The sequence below is a fragment of the Lynx canadensis genome, chromosome B2 (assembly GCF_007474595.2).
Source record: "Lynx canadensis isolate LIC74 chromosome B2, mLynCan4.pri.v2, whole genome shotgun sequence".
Taxonomy (NCBI): domain Eukaryota; kingdom Metazoa; phylum Chordata; class Mammalia; order Carnivora; family Felidae; genus Lynx; species Lynx canadensis.
Window position 1 is genome coordinate 24,176,123 of NC_044307.1, and position 22,448 is coordinate 24,198,570.

Below are 22,448 nucleotides of genomic sequence, written 5' to 3' on the forward strand. Positions count from 1 at the left end.
TGAAACGCTGCTCAACGTCACTCATCATCAAGGAAATACAAATCAAAGCCACATTGAGATACCACCTCATGCCAGTCAGAGTGGCTAAAATGAACAAATCAGGAGACTATAGACATTGGCAAGGATGTGGAGAAACACAACCCTCTTGCACTGTTGGTGAGCATGAAAACTGGTGGAGCCTCTCTGGAAAACAATATTGAGGTTCCTCAAAAAATTAAAAATAGAGCTATCCTATGACCCAGCAATAGCACTGCTAGGAATTTACCCAAGGGATACAGGAGTGCTTATACATAGGGGCACATGTACGCCAATGTTTATAGCAGCACTTTTGACAATAGCCAAATTATAGAAAGAGCCTAAATGTCCATCAACTGATTACTGGATAAAGAAGATGTGGTTTATATATACAATGGAATACTACTTGGTAATGAGAAAGAATTAAATCTGGCCATTTGTAGCAACGTGGATGGAACTGGAGGATATTATGCTAAGTGAAATAAGTTAGTCAGAGAAAGATACCATATGTTTTCACTCATATGTGGATCTTGAGAAACTTAACAGAAGATCATGGGGGAGGGGAAGGGGAAGAAAAAGTTACAAACAGAGAGGGAGGGAGGCAAACCATAAGAGACTCCTCAATACAGAGAACAAACTGAGGGTTGATGTCGGGTGGGGGAAAGGGGAAAGTGGGTGATGAGCATTGAGGAGGGCACCTGTTGGGATGAGCACTGGGTCTTGTATGGAAGCCAATTTGACAATAAATTATATTAAATAAATAATAAATAAATATATAGATAGATAAATAAATATCCCCAGGTGATTCCAATGCATAGCAAAATTTGAGAACCACTGCAGTACCATAATTACTTCATGGGACTCAATTTTGCAAATATTCAATTGTGCCACTATACACACAAGCTGCTGTTCTCATTTTCCTTTGAGTGCCTGAGTTTAGAGAAACTTCCCTTTATATGTTATACATAGCTGGTAGCAGACCTTCATGACTAAAGTTTTGGGATAGGTTGCATTATGCATGTTCTATTACGCATGTTCTATTATGCATGAAATTGATCTTCAGGGCCTCATGTTAGATGGGCCCAGAACTGTTTTCTAAGGAAAATCTGGACTGGGGAAAGTGTTCAGTTGGTCCACCATGGGTGTCCTTTATTGAGGCCCAACATAATAGTGAAGATTTACCCAGCATAATGGTGATGATTCATTGTTAAGTTTCAGAACACTGGACATAGAGGGAAGATCTTACAAGCTTTCAGAGAGAAAAACAAGACAAAGCAAACAGGTTCCATTTGAAAAGGTCAGTTATCAGAGTATTCTTGCTTTTTTTTTTTTTTTAATTTTTTTTTTCAACGTTTTTTATTTACTTTTGGGACAGAGAGAGACAGAGCATGAACGGGGGAGGGGCAAAGAGAGAGAGAGGCACAGAATCGGAAACAGGCTCCAGGCTCTGAGCCATCAGCCCAGAGCCTGACGCGGGGCTTGAACTCACAGACCGCGAGATCGTGACCTGGCTGAAGTCGGACGCTTAACCGACTGCGCCACCCAGGCGCCCCTCTTGCTTTCTTAATAGTAACACTGGTAACCAGAAATAACTGAGATGCACACCATCTGAAAAACTTACTATTTATACACAATGTTTAGAAATCCACTGGAAGATACATCCTACTAAAACAAAGTAAGTAAATCAAGAAAGAGAATGACATATAACACAGGAAACAAGATTCCCAATACTGGAGAGAGGCACAGGGAATACCTACCTTAAGGGTGAAGGGAGAATTTGGATGTCAAGTGGCACCAACAGAAGGAACAATTCAAGACTAAAACAGGTAAAAGATTAAAGGAGAGACTGCTTTTGGGTAAACTACCTCATGCAAACAAGTATATTGAGAGGAGATTTAGACAAATGGTGAAGACTTTAGGGTTGAGTTAGTAATAAGTACGTGGAAACCTTATCAAGAGAAAAAGGACTTCATAATCTCCAGGAAAAAACAGAAACTGTACAGGAAAGAAAAGTAATCACAATTACTTAATAGCAAAAAGAGTTAGAATAATTAAACTCTGAATATTAATCTAATTAGAATTATAACATGACTATATTAGGATAAAGGGACAGGAAAAGTTGGATGGAGGGGAAGGCAGTGGGGGAGGAAGTGAGATAAATCCTCATCTTCAAGAGTGGGAAGTCACCAGGCAAATACCTAAAACTCAAAAATTAAAAAAAAAATAAATAAAGTATACTACTTAGAAATATGGAAACAGTCCCGAAGGCAGTCCTGAAATCAGCTAAGAGAGTTCACATGGTGGGGGAGATATGTTAAAGACTGTTCTTTGCCTTGACAAATCTCATAATATTAGTTGGTGCCTGAAATCCTATGCATGTAAAACTTTAACGAAAACTTAAAATTTAAAAAGTTCTGAGGATTTTTGTTTGCCTGCTTTACAATGTTAAGGTAAAGCTCATCTACCACTCCAAAAAAAAAAAAAAAAAAGATCAGTATGATATACATTTCTCGTGAATATTTTGTGAAGTAGATTCCCTTTGTGGAATTCTTGCTACAAGGGTGGCACTAGCAAGCTAGCAACTTTCAATGAGAGCCCACCCACATATGGTTTGCTTTCATATATATCTTTTATGAGGGTTCACCTTGAATACAGTTTTTATATGTATTAAAATTCCAGCACAGACCTTCAATAACTTAGCTAATCAATAATTTTGAGGGTCCACGCTGATTAGCTAACTTTTTAAATTGCCACATATTGACCAATAGCCTATGTTATTAAGTCATACATAATGTAACTACAGCAATGTAAAATATCTTAATCTCACAACATTATCAGCTCTTTTATTAGATTTACTAGATGTTTCCTACCATATGTCGTCATTTAAAAACCCTGTTAGGGAACCTGGGTAGCTCAATTGGTTAAGTGCCAGACTTTTGATCTTGGCTCAGGTCATGATCTCAGAGTTCATGAGACTGAGCCCTGCATCAGGCTCTGCACTGACAGCATGGAGCCTGCTGGGGATTCTCTCTCTCCCTCTCTCTCTCTCTGCTCCTCCCCCACTTGCATTCATGCTCTCGGCTCACTCTCAAAATAAATAAACATAAAAAAGAAAAGAGGGGTGGCGCCTGGATGGCTCAGTAGATTGAGCATCTGACTAGCTCCGGTCACCATCCTCCGTTTGTGAGTTCGAGCCCCATGTCAGGCCTGTGTTGACAGCTCACGGCCTGGAGTCTGCTTCGGATTCTCTGTCCCTCTCTCTCTCTGCCCCTCCCTTGCTCATGCTCTCTCTGTCTCTCTCTCTCTCTCTCAAGAATAAATAAAATATTTTTAAAAATTTAAGAAAAAAAACCTTTAAAAACAAGCCATTACCACCTGTTGGGGAATACTCTGGTAACCAAATTTAAGGATGCACTAACAGGGAAGGGAAGGTATAGGGGAGGGGTAGCAGGAGGCTGAAGGTAAGGAGGAGAGCTGGACCACTTTGCCAAGTCAGCCTGTGCAACTGATGCATGAAAGTGATCAATTTCACACGAATTACCAGTCTTTGTTCTCCTTATAATTTACAGCTACTTATCCCCATTCTTGTCACATTTATAAATCATCTCTCCATATTCAACCTTTGTGTTTTCCCCATGTTCTGTTCTATCATAACATGAAAGTCAATCATATTTCAGTTAAAAATTTACCTCATTCAGCCTCATTCTTCAGAACATTAAATTTTTTCTCCCTAAATTAATCTCCCTACTATAATTTGTGCACACACCTTTTTAAGAGAAAAAATATATAATAGCTTACTTTTCATTGACTGCATTGTGTACCTTTCTCTCTTACTATCTTTCTGCCTCCTGAGCATCTCTCTCTAAATGTATAGGCTCCTTTCTTGCCAATTAAAATCAGCAGGAGTATCAATGATCTGTCCTAGCCTATGCTGCAAAGTTATTTACTGAAAGTACACTGGTAACTAGAATTCATCTAACAAGAATGATCTCACAAAGGAAGTCATATATTTATTTACATACACACACACGTGCGCACACACACACACACACACACACACACACACACACAAATAAGAAATAAAGCATTCAAATTTTTCTCCCTAATCCAAGCAAAAAAGGAAAAAAAAAGTGAACAAAAGTCCCAGCCAAATCATCAAGCTTTTTTTTCTGGACTAACTTTGTGCTAATACACAAGGATCCAAGACCTTGGATTTCACCATGAATGTAGCTTTACATGGCTTAAGTTGTATTCCAACAGACTGCAAGATAAATTAAAAAAATAAGAATGAAATAAACAAAAGATACCAAAGTCCCTATTTCCTACCTCTGCTGAATGGTATGCTTAAATCCCATGAAAAGTGTATGCAAACCGTGTACATGTGAATGCATGCATTGTATTTGGAAGATGTATCATAGCTTTTATGATCTTTTTAGGTTCTCATTCTATTACTCCACATAGATTGAAAATCACTGGCTTAATATAAATATAATTACATTGAGCATTAAAACTAATTTAAACGTAACATTAAGTTAAAATAGTCATCATAGAGATGATACTAAAGTGACCACAAAAGACAAAACTGTTCTTAAAAAAATTTTTAATAACAAAAAAAACTGGTAATAATTATTTAACAGGTTGTACATATATTTTATGTACTTTTCTATAATTATGGTATATTTCACCCCTCAAAAATGTTTTTTTAAAAAAACATACATCCAGACAGAAAGAGAAACCAGTGTTTGTAGTTCCTGAATAATAAGACTAGAAATTGAAAACAAAAGGATTAGACAAATAAAAGCATGATAGATGTGTTCCTATACGTAGGAATGAGTTTAAAGGGTGATTTTATTGTTGAGTTTATAAATCAAGAAATGCATGTTTAAGTATATATTTAACAAACAAAAATAAATGTCTATTATTGAAATCACCACACAAGATGAAAAAAAAACCCACAAAATATAGTGTGCATTCAAAAGAGAAGGAGGAAAGCAGGGGAGACCAGAAAAAAGAGAACAAAGGAAATAAGACAGTCTGAGTTTACACACACACACACCAAAACAACCACATGAAGATTAAAAGAACTCTCCTCTTGGGACAAAAGGGAATTTAAAATTACTATTTACAAACTACATTAAAAACATATGGAACCTGATCAAAACTGTACTCAAAAGGGAACTCTTACACTTAAACACTTTCATTAATTTAAAAGAAAGTAAATAAATAATAACTCAAAAAGGCAAGAAACGCAAAAGAAAACAAAACAAAGAGGATCTTCTAGAAAACCACAAGAAAAAAAAAGGCCAAAATTGAAGTTAATGAATTAGAAAACAGAGTGTTTGTAGAATTAACAACATATATCCAAATATGTCCTAGTGATTCGTGTTGTAAGAGGAAAATAAACAAAAAGCTAAAATGAGGGGGAAATGTAAAGAAGGATGTAAGTTTCTGTTGTATATTTTTCTTCTTTCTTTTTTTTTTTAATTTTTTAAACATTTATTTATTTTTGAGAGACAGAGCATGAGCAGGGGAGGAGCAGAGATAGAGAGAGACACAGAATCTGAAGCAGGCTCCAGACTCTGAGCTGTCAGCACAGAGCCTGATGTGAGGCTCGAACTCACAAATCGCAAGATCATGACCTAGGCCAAAGTTGGAAGCCCAACCAACTGAGCCACAGGCGGCCCCATCTTTCTTTCTTTTTTAAACAACCTTTTAAAAATGTGTAAAACCACTATTAGCTAAAGGGCAGTACAAAAACAGACCCACTGGATTGGCCCAGGACCTACAGTTTGCCAATCCCTATTTGACCTATGAATTCAAGAATGGTTGAATATTAAGAAATATGTTCGTTTTATGCAAGGCATCAGCAAAAAAGAGAATTCTTTAAGACCATGAATGTATCCAATGAAATCCATCATCCATTCCTGTTGAAAATTCTTCAGAAACTAGAACCAGAATGATAATTCATTAATATGAGAAAGATTTCCTCCCCTAAATCAAAAGCCAACATCATACATAAAATGCTAGAGGATGTCCTCTACAACCATTACCATTTTATAATATTTGAAAATTGTAACAAATACAAAAAGAAAGATGAAACAGAAATAAGAATTATATTAATAGTAGGGAAAAGAAAACATGTCATTATATTATATTTATGGACACATAAATATTATGCCCACATTATATTTGTGGACAATATAGTGATATCCCTAGTTATCTAACAGTTTATTTTAGAGTCTATAGAGTTCCCTTCATTTTTGGAAACTTCTCCCTTTTTTCTGGAAAATGACCCTGTGCTCTACCATTTTGTCCCAGTGGTCATTAAAAGAGTGTTCAGGTTAGTACAACAGGACTCTACCCTGTGGCAACAGCTGACTGATGGAGGCAAACTCTTAGCCTGAGCTGGGCTAAGCAAAGCCCCTTCCCTAGCTATTTGGACTTGACCCTGCCTTCATCTTTCTCTGAATACTTAAACTGTGTTAGTGAACCCTTGGAGTAGTTGGTAGCCATGCTTTACTGAGAAGCAGGAAAGAATGGTATGCAGAGAGGACAAAGAGGATATACAGAGAGAAGTGCAGACAAGACATGGAAAACAGTATCCTGATCACATTCAGCTCCTGGTTCCAGTGCATACCTGAGACTCTTACATGTTCTTAGACTCCATGAAGCATTTTTTAAACCTTATAATAAATTTCCCTTTTGTTTATGTTAATTCAAGTTCTATTTGTTATTTGCATCAGAAAATGTTTTAATTTGTGCACCTAGAAAGTTTAATTGCTGAAAACCATTTTTTAAATTTTGAAATAATATCAAACTTGCAAAAAGGTTGAGACCATAGTACAAAAAAAGCTTTTTGTAAGTTTTTTTTTGTAAGTTTCTTTTGTAAGTTAAAGCCATTTGAGAACAGTTGTTATTATGATAATCCCACCCCTGAATACTCTGGCAAATATTTCTTCTAAGCAAGGACATTTTCTAACATAAAAAAAATATAACTGTGAAAGCCTCCACCACCCCTCTATACAGACACTGACCTTGCTATATCTGCCTAGTGGCTTTAGGATAGAATTTTTCAGCAACAGAAGAGTAAGAACTATTAGATATTTTTTAAATATTAAAAATGTATCTGGATACAAGATAAATGAGACTTTTGTGTTTGAGTTTTTAATGGCATGTGATTTACCATTAGGGAATACAATTTGCAAGTACAACTTTCATAGAGATGGCTACCAGAAAAAAAAAATGCTATTGCATGTCAAAAATTTTCTGCTCTGATATTTTTCTTACTGAAATATTGTTTTATAACACAATTTATGATATTTGTAATGTTCTTAGAAATACATAAACAATATTAAAATGGGAGTTATTATGTGTAAATATTGGTGCCTTTCCTAAATATCAGCAAAAATCAGAAAACAATTCTAATTCATGTCTGACTTTTGAACTCCAAACCCATTTTACCAACTGCCTACGTAATATAGCAATCTGTATTTCTTGCAATCATTTCATACTTAATACATGCAAAACTAAACTTTTGATTTATAATGCAACATATATGTTTTCTGTTCTCTCAGAATGCTCCCCACCTCGGCCCAGAAACTCTCAAAGCCATCCTTAATTCTTCCCCTTTCTTAAATTTCCCCAATAGCCCATCAGGAACATTATACTCCCAAATACATTGCAAATCTGCCCACTTCTCTCCCCCCGCCAACTATTCTACTACCTAGGCTCCACCATCTCCATGAACACCAAAATGGTGGCCACACTGGCTCTCCACCTCTACTCTTTTTTTTTAAGTTTTTTATTTATTTATTTTTGAGAAAAAGAGAGAGAGCACAAGCAGGAAAGGGGCAGAGAGGGAGGCATGGAATCCAAGGCAGGCTCCAGGCTCTGAGCTGTCAGTACAGAGCTGGACACAGGGTTTGAACCCATGAAGCACGAGATAGATCCTGACCTGAGCCGAAGTTGGCCACTTAACCAACTGAGCCACCCAGGTGCCCCTACTCTTTCTATCTCTCCAATCCATCCAAAGTGATCTCTGTAACACACGAAGTGAATCGGGTTGTTTTCATTTATTAATAATAATAAATGAAGAAACAGGAAGTTGTACCATTTTTAAAAAGTAGGTCAAAAGCTATCCTTTTTTTTTTTTTTTTCAGAGAAAATATGTTCAATCTTATTTTGGTGCTTTCTAGAATACATGAAAGATTGAGACTATTCTTGCCACCACACTACCCCTCACTAGACAAACATGCATTGGATTCCAGTCTCCTGCAACTCTAGGGAACTGACATGTGCCAAGGAAAAATTTAGAGACGTAGTTATCTGCATGCAATTCATTCATATGAGGGAAACACCATCCATAGTCTGTGGTCATCAGACAAAGGCAAAGACAAGATTTATAGGAGAGGGGAGAGACAGGACAGAAGGTAACTGCAGTGGACAAGATGAATCATACTTTACACTTTCCAAATAAATTGATTAGTTAGAAAATAACAGATAGTTTAAGTAATCCGTCCTTGAGCAAGTTGACTAGGGTATTCGAAAACAAACAACTGCAGTTGTTTCTGGGCTTTCCAAAACCATAGGCTTTGAACTCTGCAGTGTAAGTGACAGACGGCCAATGCCCTTCCCGAAGACCTTCATCTTGATTATGTCCGGTCTCACCAATTCTCTCCTTACAACTTCTCTGATACAAGGATAATTTTAAAAGTCACTTTAATATTTTGCAAAGAGCTGAATCAAACAAGGGTTTTTTAAGTCTAACAGTTTTGCCCTAGGATTATATTTGTAGTAATGTTTTCTTCTAATTTGACAAAGACTATACCATCACCGCAATACATCCTACTCTCCTTCAGCTGGAGTTTGGTTGAGCATTTACCTCCACCACGATGGTGCCTGACCATCTCAACCTGTGAAAATCTGCTCAACTCTGCTCTGCTCTCTGAGCTTCTCAGAACTTGTTTGTCAGCTTCAAGGGCATTCTCTCTTTCCCGCTTCTCCTTGATTGCACCACAGGGATAACACAAATAACTGCCTGGACCTTAGATAGAAATCCATCTGAGCTCAGTGGAAACCTTAAAACCAGAAACACTGCCAAGATACGGATGAGATCTGAATCAGGTGGCTCCTTGGCAAAGCCAACATGAGGGACTCCCTACTGCAGCTCAGGCCTGCAGTCCTGGGACCCAAAGTCAGCCATAGCTATAAAGCAGCCCTGGAAAGGAGATGTTTCCTCTCTGGTCCATTCCTATAAGACATGAGGATTTCAGGGCTGCTTACCAGTAGTTAAATCCATGAATATACCATGTTAACTTCCCAAGTCAACTTACCTAGTTATCTGAATCTCACAGTAGACAGGAAGCTGCTGAGGGCAGAGGTACTGTGTTGTTCTCTTTGGTCTCTCTTAGTACAATGCACGAATGGGTGCTCAAGAACTGTGGCTGACTTAATTGTCTTAACTGCAACTTAACACCTCCATTTAGAAGTCTAATATGCATTTTTTTTTATTTTTTATTTTTAAAATTTTTTTTTTCAACGTTTATTTATTTTTGGGACAGAGAGAGACAGAGCATGAACGGGGGAGGGGCAGAGAGAGAGGGAGACACAGAATCGGAAACAGGCTCCAGGCTCTGAGCCATCAGCCCAGAGCCCGACGCGGGGCTCGAACTCACGGACCGCGAGATCGTGACCTGGCTGAAGTCGGACGCTTAACCGACTGCGCCACCCAGGCACCCCAAATATGCATTTTTTTATGACAGTGGCATCACATTATATTTTTATATAATTACTACACTATCCATGACAAAACAGGCTCTTAATTTCCATTGCATTAGACTGCTTCTGTCCTAGGATTTAGTTTTATCTAAACAGTACCACCATATCAAGCCAAATGCCTAGAATTTATCCATAATGCTTATCTTTCCTTCATATCCTACATCCATCCATTCATCCTAAGCCCTTGTAGACTTCTCCCTCCAAAATACATACCAAATCAAACTATTTCTCTTCATCTTCACTGCTCCATCTTGGTTCCTGTTTATCTCTTATCTGAACTACTACACTGACCCCCTAACTGCTCTTTCCCTCTTCAACCCATTTTCCAACACTGTAGCCAGATTGGTCTTTATGAGACCTCTTCCTACTTAAAATCTTCCAGTGACTTCTCTTTAATTTTAGGATAAATTCCAAACTCTGAACATAAGCTACAAGGTCCTAAGTGATCTGGTCATTTCCTACTCTTCCTCCTTGACTTTGTCCATTCTCCAACCACTTGATGGATTCATGCTACATTAGTCTTTCTTCTATTCCTTGAATTTACCAAGTTTCTTCCTGCCCCAGGGCCTTGGCACTTGTTTCCTCTGCTTGGGACATTCGTCTCTCAGATATTCACATGTGCAGCTTCTTCTTGTCAGGGTTTCAACTCAAACCTGCCCTCCTCTGAGAAGTCTTTTTTGGCAACCTCCCTCCTAGCACTTTTTAAAATCAGTACCCTGTTTGAGGCACCTGGCTGGCTCAGTCAATAGAACATGTAACTCTCTATCTCACCCACATTGGGTGAGATTTAAGTAGAGATTTAAGTAGAGATTACTTAAAAAAATAATAGTACCCTGTTTTATTTCCTATACAATGTTTAATACCTGAAATTGTTTTGTCTTCCTGTTGTCTTTTGCTTCCCTCCATTAGAATATGAGCTCTATTGGGGTGCCTGGGTGACTCAGTTGGTTAAGCGTCCAACTTCAGCTCAGGTCATGATCTCAGTGTTCATGGGTTCCAGCCCCATGTCGGGCTCTGTGCTGACAGCTCAGAGCCTGGAGCCTGCTTCGGATTCTGTCTCCCTCTCTCTCTCTGCACCTCCCCCATTTGTTCTCTCTCTCTCAAAAGTAAATAAAAACATTAAAAAAAATAAAAAAATTAAAAAAAAAGAATATGAGCTCCATGAAAGCAAGACCCTTTCTGGCTGGTTTACCACCATCTCCCTGGATCCTAGGATAGGCCTGGTACATGATAACTCTTTAATAAGCATATCTTGAAGACATAAAGGAATGAACTCCAACTTTCAATATCTGTAATTTATCAAAAAAAGTTCACATATTTCTGTGGAAATTTTCAATGAAAAGGAACAAAGTTATCCAGGATATCAGAATATATCCAGAATATATGTTTTTAAATGGGCTTGAGATCAGCAATTAGAACTTAATATGAATTCAAAAAAGCACAGTAGCAAGAGACAAGTTGATCCTGGCTTCCGAAAATCAATAAAGGTGAGTATGAAGTTTAAGAATCATTGCCTCAAAAGCCGCAATTAAGCAAATTAACCCCAGGTACAATTAAAAAGATTTGTGGCTTTTGGTCTATCTGCCATTACGACATTAGAGTTAAGAAGGAATTTATTGCCATTAAACACACAGCATTAGCAACAGAAAAGGTGAAACAGCCCAGGGATCATCTCGTATCTTATCTTCTATTTCTTTTTAAAAAATATACCCTTTTACTGAATCCTTGTTCCCTTTATATATGTTATATAGTAGAATTCCCTGAAAGATGCATAACTTTAGAACTCTCTACCTTGTATGGAGTTCTTAAAGAAGATCAACAGTACATACCATAATGTATATCCTACAACAGTGTATATTACTGATCTAAAAGCCTATTTGCCATGTAGTATAGGCTTTGGCTCCCAAATGAAAGTTGATAAAAATCTTCTGACCATAGAGCATCTTTTCCCAGTTTCCATGTATCCACATTCTTTCCACATTCCGAAGGCCTCCCCTGACCACACCCATCCACAGTGGCAGCTCCCACCTCCAACTCTCCTGACTCGGCTGGTTCAAAATTGTTTTTTACCACTTGCTGAGCCAAATATAACAAGCACTTTGGGTAAACAAACATTTATTCAGTCTTGCAATGGTGTCATCAGAAAAAGCTTGGAACAAGCACAGTTGTGCAAGAATGTTTATTATCTGTATTGCCTAGGCAAAGGGACAAATAGGGGTTTGAAGTTCATCCAGCTCAATTTGCCAGTTAGGTGCTTCCTAAACCATGTGTTCATGGGGCTGCATATGTACAACTGAGTTACTTTCTAATTCAAGTAAAAATGTACCATGTGGGGTGTATGGGTGTCTGAGTCAGTTAAGTGTCCTACTCTTGATTTCAGCTCAGGTCTTCATCTTGGGGTTGTGAGTTTAAGCCCTGCATTGGGCTCTAACCCAGGCATGAAGCCTACTTAAAAAAAAAAAAAAAAAATGTGCCATGTGGATTAATGCTGACCTTGATCATCTTCTTAAGAACAAAATTCTTCAACTCTCCTAAGACCTGTAGAACAAGGACGTGGTCTCTCCTCTCAGACGAAAGTGGTTTTTTTTGTTTTGTTTTTTGTTTTTCATTTAAAAGAGATGGAAATCACAGGATATCAGTGGTCAGAGACTGGTCCAAAGGGCTTTTATGGTCCCTTCATTCCCAAATAGATTCCCACCATTGCATAACTTCTCCTCAACAAATTTGTCACTCCACAGGGACCCAGGGTTCTACATGAAAGCCTCAACCTCACTCCAACAGAGTTGTCTGCTACTGCCTCACACATAATAAATTATCAATAAATATCTGCTGAGGAATGATTGAAGAATGAAAGAATGAATGAATGAATGAATGAATGAATCAATCAATCAATCAATCAATTTTCCAGCCTTGCTAAATGCTGCCAATATCTTTATGAAGCAGGTGAGCAAGGCAGATGAATGGCAGATCATTCATTTTATATCAATCATGCTAATAAATGCTTTGTCTCAACTTCCTGTGATTGACAATAACACTCTAAGACATGAATTCCATCTAGCCTGGGTACCTATGAAGTCTCTGTAAAATAGAGAATTTGATTTATGAGGGTTGCCTGCAATTATAATCAGGCTGAAAATGTTGAGAAGTATGAAATATGCACTACATTTCTGGTCCATGAAATTCCACAGAAGCTTGGAATGAAGAGCATTATTCAAAGATAACAGTCACCTTGTAATGATGTATTACATTGGCTGGACTGGACCTGTGAATTTTCTATCAATGAATCCACTTAGCTCAACTTAATTCAAATTGTCCAGCAAATTGAATACGCTGTTGAAGGAGGGGAGAGAAAAGGAATTAATGGTCCTAATCAAATCTTCAAAGACTTAAAATAGCCTAGCTGAGGGACCAAGACATACCTTTGACACTGGAACTGTCAAATGCAGGACTGCCCAACATAGGACTGGGCAATGAGAGTGGGGTTGCCCATCAGACAAGTTGGAGGGCCAAAGCATCAGAGACAGAAAATCCAAGTGGTCAAATGCAAAAGAACAAACCCATGAGGCAGTGTGAAACAAAACCAACAGGAACCAATAACTTAAAGCCTTCATTATAATCTTCCTTCAGGTAAAAGTGAATACATCTGGAATGAAAATAAAGATAAGTGTTGTCAGCAGACAAAGAGAAGCTCATAAAACAAGTCAAATAGAAATTTGAGAAAGAAAAAAAACAGAATGCCTAAAAGAAAAAAATCTACTAGGTAGCCTCAATAACCATGTAGATGACAGAGAGAAGAATCAGTTAATTTGAAAAGAGATTAATAGAAATGATCCAATCTGAAGAATAGACAGAAAAAGGATTAAAACATAAACAGTCACAGAGACCCATGGGACAATATCAATCTCATTGGAGTCCCTAAAGAAAAGGAGGAAGATATTGTGACAGACAAAATATTTGAAGAAATAAGGACTAAAAATAAAGACATATATTTATAAATTTAAAAAGTCTGGTTAGCCCCAAACAAAATAAACTCAAAGAACACCATGCTTATACACATCAAAACCAAACTGCTAAAGAACAAAGATAAAGAAGAACAAAGATAAAGAAAAGTCTTGAAAGCAGCCACAACAAAATGATACATTACATAAAGGGGAACAACAATTCAAATACTACAGTTACTAGAGAATACTAAAGTTCCTCATCAGAAATTATAAAGGCCGTGGAGCAAAATCTTTAAAGTGCTAAAAGAAATGTCAACTAAAAATTCTATAATCAGGGATAATACCCTCCAGGAATTAAAGTAACATAAGGTTATTCTTGATGAAGAAAAACAGAGAATTCATTGCCAATGATATCCACTGTAAGAGAAATTGCTAAAGGAATTAAGGCTGAAGGAAAATGTTCCCAAAGGGAAACCTGGAATGAAAAAAACAAAAACAATAGAAATGATAAATGTCTGATTAAATGATATTTTTCTATTTTAAGTTCTCTAAAATACGTATAAGTTTTGAAAGCAAAAATTCAAGATTGTCTGGGAAGGTGTAAATGTGATACATATGACAACTATAAGATAAAGGGGGCAGTAAAGTGATCTATATGGTTACAAGCCCTGCATTTTATCTCAAGCTACAAAACATCATCTCTAAGTAGACTGAAAACTTAGTCATGTATAGCATAATCCCTATAGCAACTGCTGAAAAATAATACAAGCAGATACAGCCAAAAGCTAGCAGATAATTTAAAATGGAACATCAAAAAATATGCAAAGGAACGCAGGAAGAGGTAACAGAAGAACAAAAAAAACCAGGAGACAAATAGAAAAATAACAAAATGGTAGGCCTAATTCAACCATATTGGTTATCACATTAACTGTAAATGATTTAAATACACCATTAAAAAAAACAAAGATTGTCAGATTGGATTTAAATTTAAAAACTGACTATATTCTACCTACAAGAAACCTTTATTTTTTTTATTTAAAAAATATTTTTTTAATGTTTATTTATTTTTGAGAGAGACAGAAACAGAATGTGAGTGAGCTAGGGGCAGAGAGAGAGAGGGAAACACAGAATCCAAAGTAGGCTCCAGGCTCCGAGCTGTCAGCACAGAGCCCAACGCAGGGATTGAACTCATGAGCTGTGAGATCATGACCTGAGCTGAAGTCGGACGCTCAACCAACTGAGCCACCCAGGCACCCCAAGATTCCTACTTTAACTATGATGATATACATACATTAAAAGGATGAAAATAAATCACATAAACCCCAATCAAAATAAAGCTGTATTGTCTATATTAGTATCAAATAAATTAGATTTCAGATCAAGGAAAATTATTTATCAGGGATAAAAAGAGACAATACATGATAAAAAGTTCTGTTCATCAAGGAAACATAAAATCACCAATTTGTATGCATCTAACAACAGAGGATGAAGTAGAAACTGATAAGACTAAGTGGAGAAAGAGACAAGTTCACAAATATACTTTGTTACATCAAGATTCTTCTCTAATCTACAGAACAAGTAGACAGTAAATCAGTAAGTGTCATTTAAAGAATATCTACCTGATGGGGTGCCTGGGTGGCTCAGTTGGTTGAATGTCTGACTTCAGTTATGGTCACAATCTCAAAGTTCATGAGTTCCAGCCCCTCATCAGACTCACTGGTGCCAGCACCAAGGTAGCTTCAAATCCTCTATCCCCCTCTCTCTTCCCCTCCCTGACTCATGTTCTCTCTCTCTCAAAAATGAATAAATGTTAAAAAATAATAATAATAAGAGAGAGAGAGAGAGATCTACCTGACAACAATGCCTTTTCTAAGACATGTGGAACATTCACCAAGATAGACCATATGCTGGGCCACAAAACAAACTTCTTTAAAACAAATTTAACAGCATTGAATTAGTACATAGTACACTCTTGGACCATAATTAAATGAAACTCCATGGTACATTTTTTTTTTTTTAGTTTAATTTTTTATTCTGAGAGAGAGAGCACACAGGAGGGACAGAGAGAGGGAGAGAAAGAATCTCAAGCAGGCTCTGCACTCTCAGTGCCAAGCCCCATTGCAGAGCTCAAATTCATGAACTGTGAGATCATGACCTGAGATAATGTCAAGGGTCAGACGCTTAACCAACTGAGCCACCCACATCACCCATTACATGTTCTTCACTGGCTCTCAGAGTTGTCTGAGTTGATTAATTTGCTTAATTAACTCACCTTTTATTGGCAGCTTTTGCTTTCCTGTCTTCACTCCTCCCACACAAATGTTTCCTGGGATGATTTCCAAATAAACTCCTTTCTGGAAGTCTGTTTCATGAAGCCCAAGCTAACACAGCTGTATGCACAATTAATTCTCATTATTTGTTCAAGTGAGATTTTCTAAAGTCACTGCAAACACTGAATTAGCGAATACTGAACCCTGTTAGCTCCAAGGGAAAATACAGTTAGGATCCTGTGAGCCTCTGGTCACATTTTCATCAACGAATCAATACATAACCTTGTTTTATGTGTATTTCTGTTTAAAGACAACTTATTTAATACACATTGAAATTTCATTAAGATTGAACTCATGCCAGAGTGCCTGGATAGCTCAGTCGATTAAGTGTCCCTTGGTTTCAACTCATGTCATGATCTCACGGTTCATGGGATGGAGCCTTGAGTTGGGCTCCGTGCTGACAGCATGAAGCCTGCTTAGGATTCTCTCTCTCTCTCTCTCTCTCTCTCTCTCTCTCTCTCTGCCCCTCCCCTGCTTGCTCTGTCTCTCTCTCTCTCTCTCTCTCAAAATAAATAAATAAATAAAGTTTTAAAAAAGATTTAACTCATGTGAATAGCACCATAACTCATGTCTAAGTGAAGCTTATTTAGGACACATTTTCTCTATAAGACACATCACAGCTTTCTTGCACTTAGGTACACTAGACAGCACTTCATCACTATACTTGGAGGCATTTTAAACAGCAAATTTCCACCACCACCACCAATAAAGAAAACCACATGCCCACACACAAATGTGGAAAACATGATACAAAATAGACCATGAAAAGGACACTTGTTTGCAGTATGAGAGCTGGAACAAGACAGCAGATCATCGCCTGGTTTACCCCTCAGCTGGGAACATGCATGTACTGAAACTCAAATGTTTTGATGCTCTCTCTACACGTGTCTATGAAATAGACATATAACTATGAAAGCCCCAGGAGTACTGATTTGGAGTTTCAAATAAATTTTGTAGAGAGTGAGTGAGTTCTCAAATATAGAATTTGAGAATAATGAGGATTGACTGTGTCTTTTTAAAATTTTTTAATGTTTATTTATCTTTGAGATGGAGAGAGACAGAGCATAGGCAGGGAAGGGGCAGAGAGAGAGGGAGACACAGAATGTGAAGCAGGCTCCAGGCTCTGAGCTGTCAGCACAGAGCCCGACACGGGGCTCGAACTCACGAACTGTGAGATCATGACCTGAGCCAAAGTCGGACGCTTAACCGACGGAGCCACCCAGGCGCCCCGACTGTGTCTTTTTAAAGTTTTCATTCAGTGACTTATGGATAGAAATCTTAATTCACTTCTTTTTTATACAGAAAGGAGAGGCCATATCACCTTTGCTAGTCAACAAGGATGTCATCTGCTTCCCCAACCATGGATGTCATTCTCTGACCTCTTTCTAAGCCCTGGAATCAATGTAAATTATTTAATGTTGTACTGAATACATAGCTTATGATTCTTTTTGTGACTCTCCTGGCTCATTTTTTATCGTGGCCATTGTTCTTGTTCTTTTTTATGCATTTGGACAGGTTGTAAGTTAAGCTTTGGTGCGAACAAGAAAAATTGGAATTATTCTGGAAACAACAGCCACTTCTTACGCAGTAATATGTATCAGTTCCAATCATTCTCAGAGCAGGATACCTGAGGGAGATTTCTTTGCTAGAGAAAAAGGGTTGAAAGGTAATCCTCAAACAAAAGGTTGGGTTTATGTTTGTGCAATACACACACCCAGACCCACACCCACCCACCCACACACAATGTGGATAAAATAGCCATGGATGGATGAATGAATGAATCATTCAAGTATAAGGAACTCAGGCACAGGTGATACAGTGAGTCAAATGTTTACTTCTGAAATGTCTTTCTTCTCTAAATTATAATAATTGAAATAGAAATGAAAATAGAAATAGAAATAACATGCAAAAACATATAAGATTCCAGAATATTATTTTTAATATATTTTAATATATTTATATTTTAATCATGTATAAGACAGTTTAGAAAGATGATACAAAGCCTACATAGAAAAAAAGATTTAGTAAAGAAAACATAATAGCAGCATAGGTTTAACTGGTCTCAAGCAATGTTATAGAACTCAAGCCAAGAAATAGCTTTGATATGGAGTACAGAACATGGACTAATAATCTTTAATGACTAATTGAAGATAATATATTACCATATCACAGAAATTTATAGATTTAAATACCATAGTTTCCTTAATCCCACTTTTTCTAGTTTTGTTTATTTTTATTTATTTTAGAGAGAGAGAGAGAGAATGAGGAGGGGAGAGGAGCAAGGGGGGGGCGGAGAATCTTAAGCAGGCTCCATGCTTAGCTCAGAGCACCCATGTGGGGCTTGATCCAGCAACCCTGTAATCATAACCTGAGCTGAAATCAAGAGTCAAGAGTCGGACGCTCAAATGACTGAGCCACCCAGGTGCCCCTAGTTTGTTTTAACACAGGAAACTGGCAACAGTTAACTTCCCTCTCCTTAAACTACCACTAGCTGAAAAAGAAATAGTTCAAAGCACAAAAACATTGATGTTAATTCCTTCTAAAACTTCATAAAAACGTAGCAATTTACTCATAGCTTATTATCAAACATGGAAAAATATGGCCTAGATAGACATTTTCAATAGCCCATCATTCAATACACATTTACAGTCTATTTTGTGTTAAGCAGTGTGTTAGGAGGTGGGGCCTGGGGTTTACTGTAAGTGTGGAATTCTCAGTGTGTGCCTGTGGGTGAGTGAGGAGACAGATCACTAACCAGACATATACAGTGACACAGGTGCTATGAGAAAGAGAAGACAGGGGGGATTATAGGAGCTCAGAAGGAAGAAATATACCTGATGGCAGGGGGAGGTCAGAGGAGACTTTCTGGATAAGATGAGAATATGAAGACTCAGAGAAACAGAGCATCCCAAGTTCATCTGCAATGGAAGATTCAAGTATAGGGTCGGTGAGAGATAAACTAAACTGGTAGGCAAGGGCCAAATCTTGAGGGCCTTTAGGTTAGACTAAGAAGTTTGAATTTTTTCAGAAGACAATGGGGACCCACCAGAAGATTTTCAATTATGGGGAGAGATTGGGGAGAATTATGAGTGTAGCGTCAGGTTTACAATTTAGGGAAACCAGTTAGGAAGCAGATAGACAATGGGCTGCAGATGTGGGGCTGAAGTCAGCAAAACTGGTAAGTGGCTATTATGGTAACGTAACTAATGATAATCCAAAAACCAGTAGTCACACACCATGAGGGTCTATGTTAAGACAGTGGTAGAGGGGAAAAGGAAAGAAGTGAAGAAATATTTAGTAGTCAGAGTTAGAGTCAGACGTAGCAACTGATAAAAGTGAGGTGTCAGTGAGACAGATTCCAAGATGCTTCCAGGCTCCTAGCATGCACTGTTAATTGGACAATAGTTCCCAAATAGCTCATCATGACTGAATGGGACAGACTTCTTGTATGTCATAACAGTATCTGATGTTTTGAAAATCAGAAATAAAAATAATCATTATGACTGACAGAAGACACACAATTGGTAGATGTTACTCTGCGATTCTAAAAAAGTAAATATTAAAAAAAAAAAGTAAATATTTTTAAGATAAAAATTTCCTACTACTGAGCACAACAGTGTGAAGTGGGCATCCTGGTTCCTAAGCATCATTACAGCAGAAGACAGTAGGCACCTGTGACCTCCAGGGGAGTCTGGGATTCTCCGTACACAGAACAGCATCAAATTCCCTTCCAGGCAGACCCTTCCCCCCTGCAATCAATACTCTAAAATGGGATCCAATCAGATAGGACATTCCCCTTCCAAGGCCTTCAGAAGCACCAGGGGAACCTGATCATATACTAGAGATTAGAACTTTGTGCATTGCTTACTCTTATCTAGACTCATTACACCCTGAGGATATAGAGGGAGTGTATTATTGCACTAAGAACTGATAACCAGACATATCAGTGATATCTTCAGTGGCTCTCCAAAGCTCTCAACACAAAATCCAAACAGCTTAGCGTGTATACAATGGTCCTCACCCTCAGGTGGAGCTTCTAACCAACTCACAGTGGTTCCCTTTAGCTGAGAACTGGTCTTTTTACCCACAAGGCCATCATAACCATGTTTAAATGGCATGGCCTGAACTTCTGGTAACAATTTGATAGACCAAAGGTGGACCCAAGATGTCAGGAATGTCTATCTTCTCAATTATCTCCCCTCACTCATTCACTGGCATATAGTGGTCTTTAGTAAATACAACCAGTGAAGATGCAAACTATTTGAATAACAGTAAAAAAAAATACACTCCAGAGTTTATGGTTTTATTGCTCTGTAAGACATTAACCAACTTTGTATTGTCTACTCTAGCATTCTTTTTTATAGTAATGATATAAACCAGCCTTTCAAATTCATTCTTACCATCCTGTTAGTTCCCTAATTAATGAGTTAAGTAAGCCTCTCACCAATGCTCCCTCTATATTTTTAAAATTATACTTTGGCAAGGATAATTTCCCACATCCCACTTTTCTGTTGAAATATAGGAGGCATAATCCAAATATGTTCACCACTAAAGGACTTTTTCAAAATACTAATATTTCGGAGAAGTGTTTCATCTTCTGGAGTCCAGAGAATCTCCCAGTATTTTTGCAATTTCCAACTAGTGTATTTTCACTGCCTAAAAGGGTCACTTAACTCAGTCCATGACAGGACCAATGCCTTTGAGAAACAGCTCAGCCTACCAACCATAACTTTGTACTGTCTGAAGTTTTAGGAGAAGTCCAAATTGTTCTACCTGGCCTTCAGTCTTGCTCCCAGCTGAACTACTACCCATATCTGCCTGATGAGGCACAAATACTAAAGGACCATCAGCGTGGAATAATAAAATTACTTGGGACTTCAACTCTGGGCTTTGAGTTGAAACATTCTAATCACTTCCAAGTCACAGGTCTTTGGGCAAGCCACCTAATTACTCTTTCTTGACCTCAATTTCCACAACAGCAAAATGGGGAAACACCATTTTTCTTGTGTGATTACAGAAAGAATTACAACTACCCTGGCTCACTATATATAGGTAATCCAGGCCTACTTGGATGTTACACCTTGAGCACTATAAATAAAAATTTAAACAGTAAATTTGAAGAGCTAACTGGCTTTATGAAATGATTCATGAATCAGGCATGCTGTTGAGCTGTAGAAAAGGCAGAGAGGGAGCAGAAAGAAGGCAATGATTAGCAAACAATGCATCATTTTAGGCAAGGTCAACCTCCTAATAGGAACAGAAGAAGTCATCAGTAAATTTCCTACTGTTGATCAGGAAATTCCCTATTGACAGTTACAAAGTAGGAGGGGCAGTGTATGAAACTGCAATCAGGTTAATTTATTAAGTCTTAGTTTGCTGACTCCGGGCCCTTAACATAAGTGACTCCATTCTGGACCTGTGGTTTTCTTTTTAACCCCATTTAAAACAGTGAGTTTTGTTGTCCTCCTGTGACTGGAGGAGCTGACTGCCAAAGGTCCTTTCAATTCTTAAGAATTCTTTCCCAAAGCCGCACCTGGGTGGCACAGTCAGTTAATCGCCTCTTGATTTCGGCTCAGGTCATGATCTCATGATTAGTGGGTTCAAGCCCTGAATAGGGCTCTCTGCTGACAGTGTAGAGCCTGCTTGGGATTCTCATTTTCTTTCTTTCTCTCTCTCTCTCTCTCTGCCCCTCCTTGCTTGTGTGCTCTCTCTCAAAATAAATAAACATTAAAAAAAAAATTCTTTCCCAAAGAAAATACTTTGTTAAACGCTTCGGCAAAACTAACAACTATCCAGAGTTACTGATGTGAAAAGATGGGTTTAAAATAGTCAGCAACTTCTGATGCCCAGGTGCTCTACCAGGTCTGTAAACCTTTCATCTTTTGCAATAAATAAGGCGTGTTGTTTTTTTTTTAAACACACCCTCATTATTTTCCTTCCTTAACGCACGGCCCATCCTAGGTAGCTGGGCGGTAGAGGGAAGCGACCACCCCTCCTCGGGCCCTCTAGTAGGTAGCCCAAACTTTGGCAGAGTTCCAGTGTACCCATTACACCTTCGCACCTCCTAACGCACCTCCTGGAGCTCGGACAGCCTGAGTCTCCCGCTCCATTTGTCGGCTTCCCGCCAGCCATTGCCCCAGCGCCCCAACTCCCCTCTCCCTCCTCCGCCTCCGCCCGCCTCCCCGCATCTCCCCAAGCCTCCGCAGAACCTTCGGGCGCTGTACCTCCCCTACTCACTTCCAGCCCCGCCCCGCCTCCCCGCGCGTTGGCCCCGCCCCACACGCCGTCTCGCCCGCCTTGACCTATCGGGTCCCCGCCTCTTCCCCGCCCCGGGCCCGCCCCCGCGCATCGTTCCCCCAGCCCCCCGCGCGGGCCCCGCCCCCGT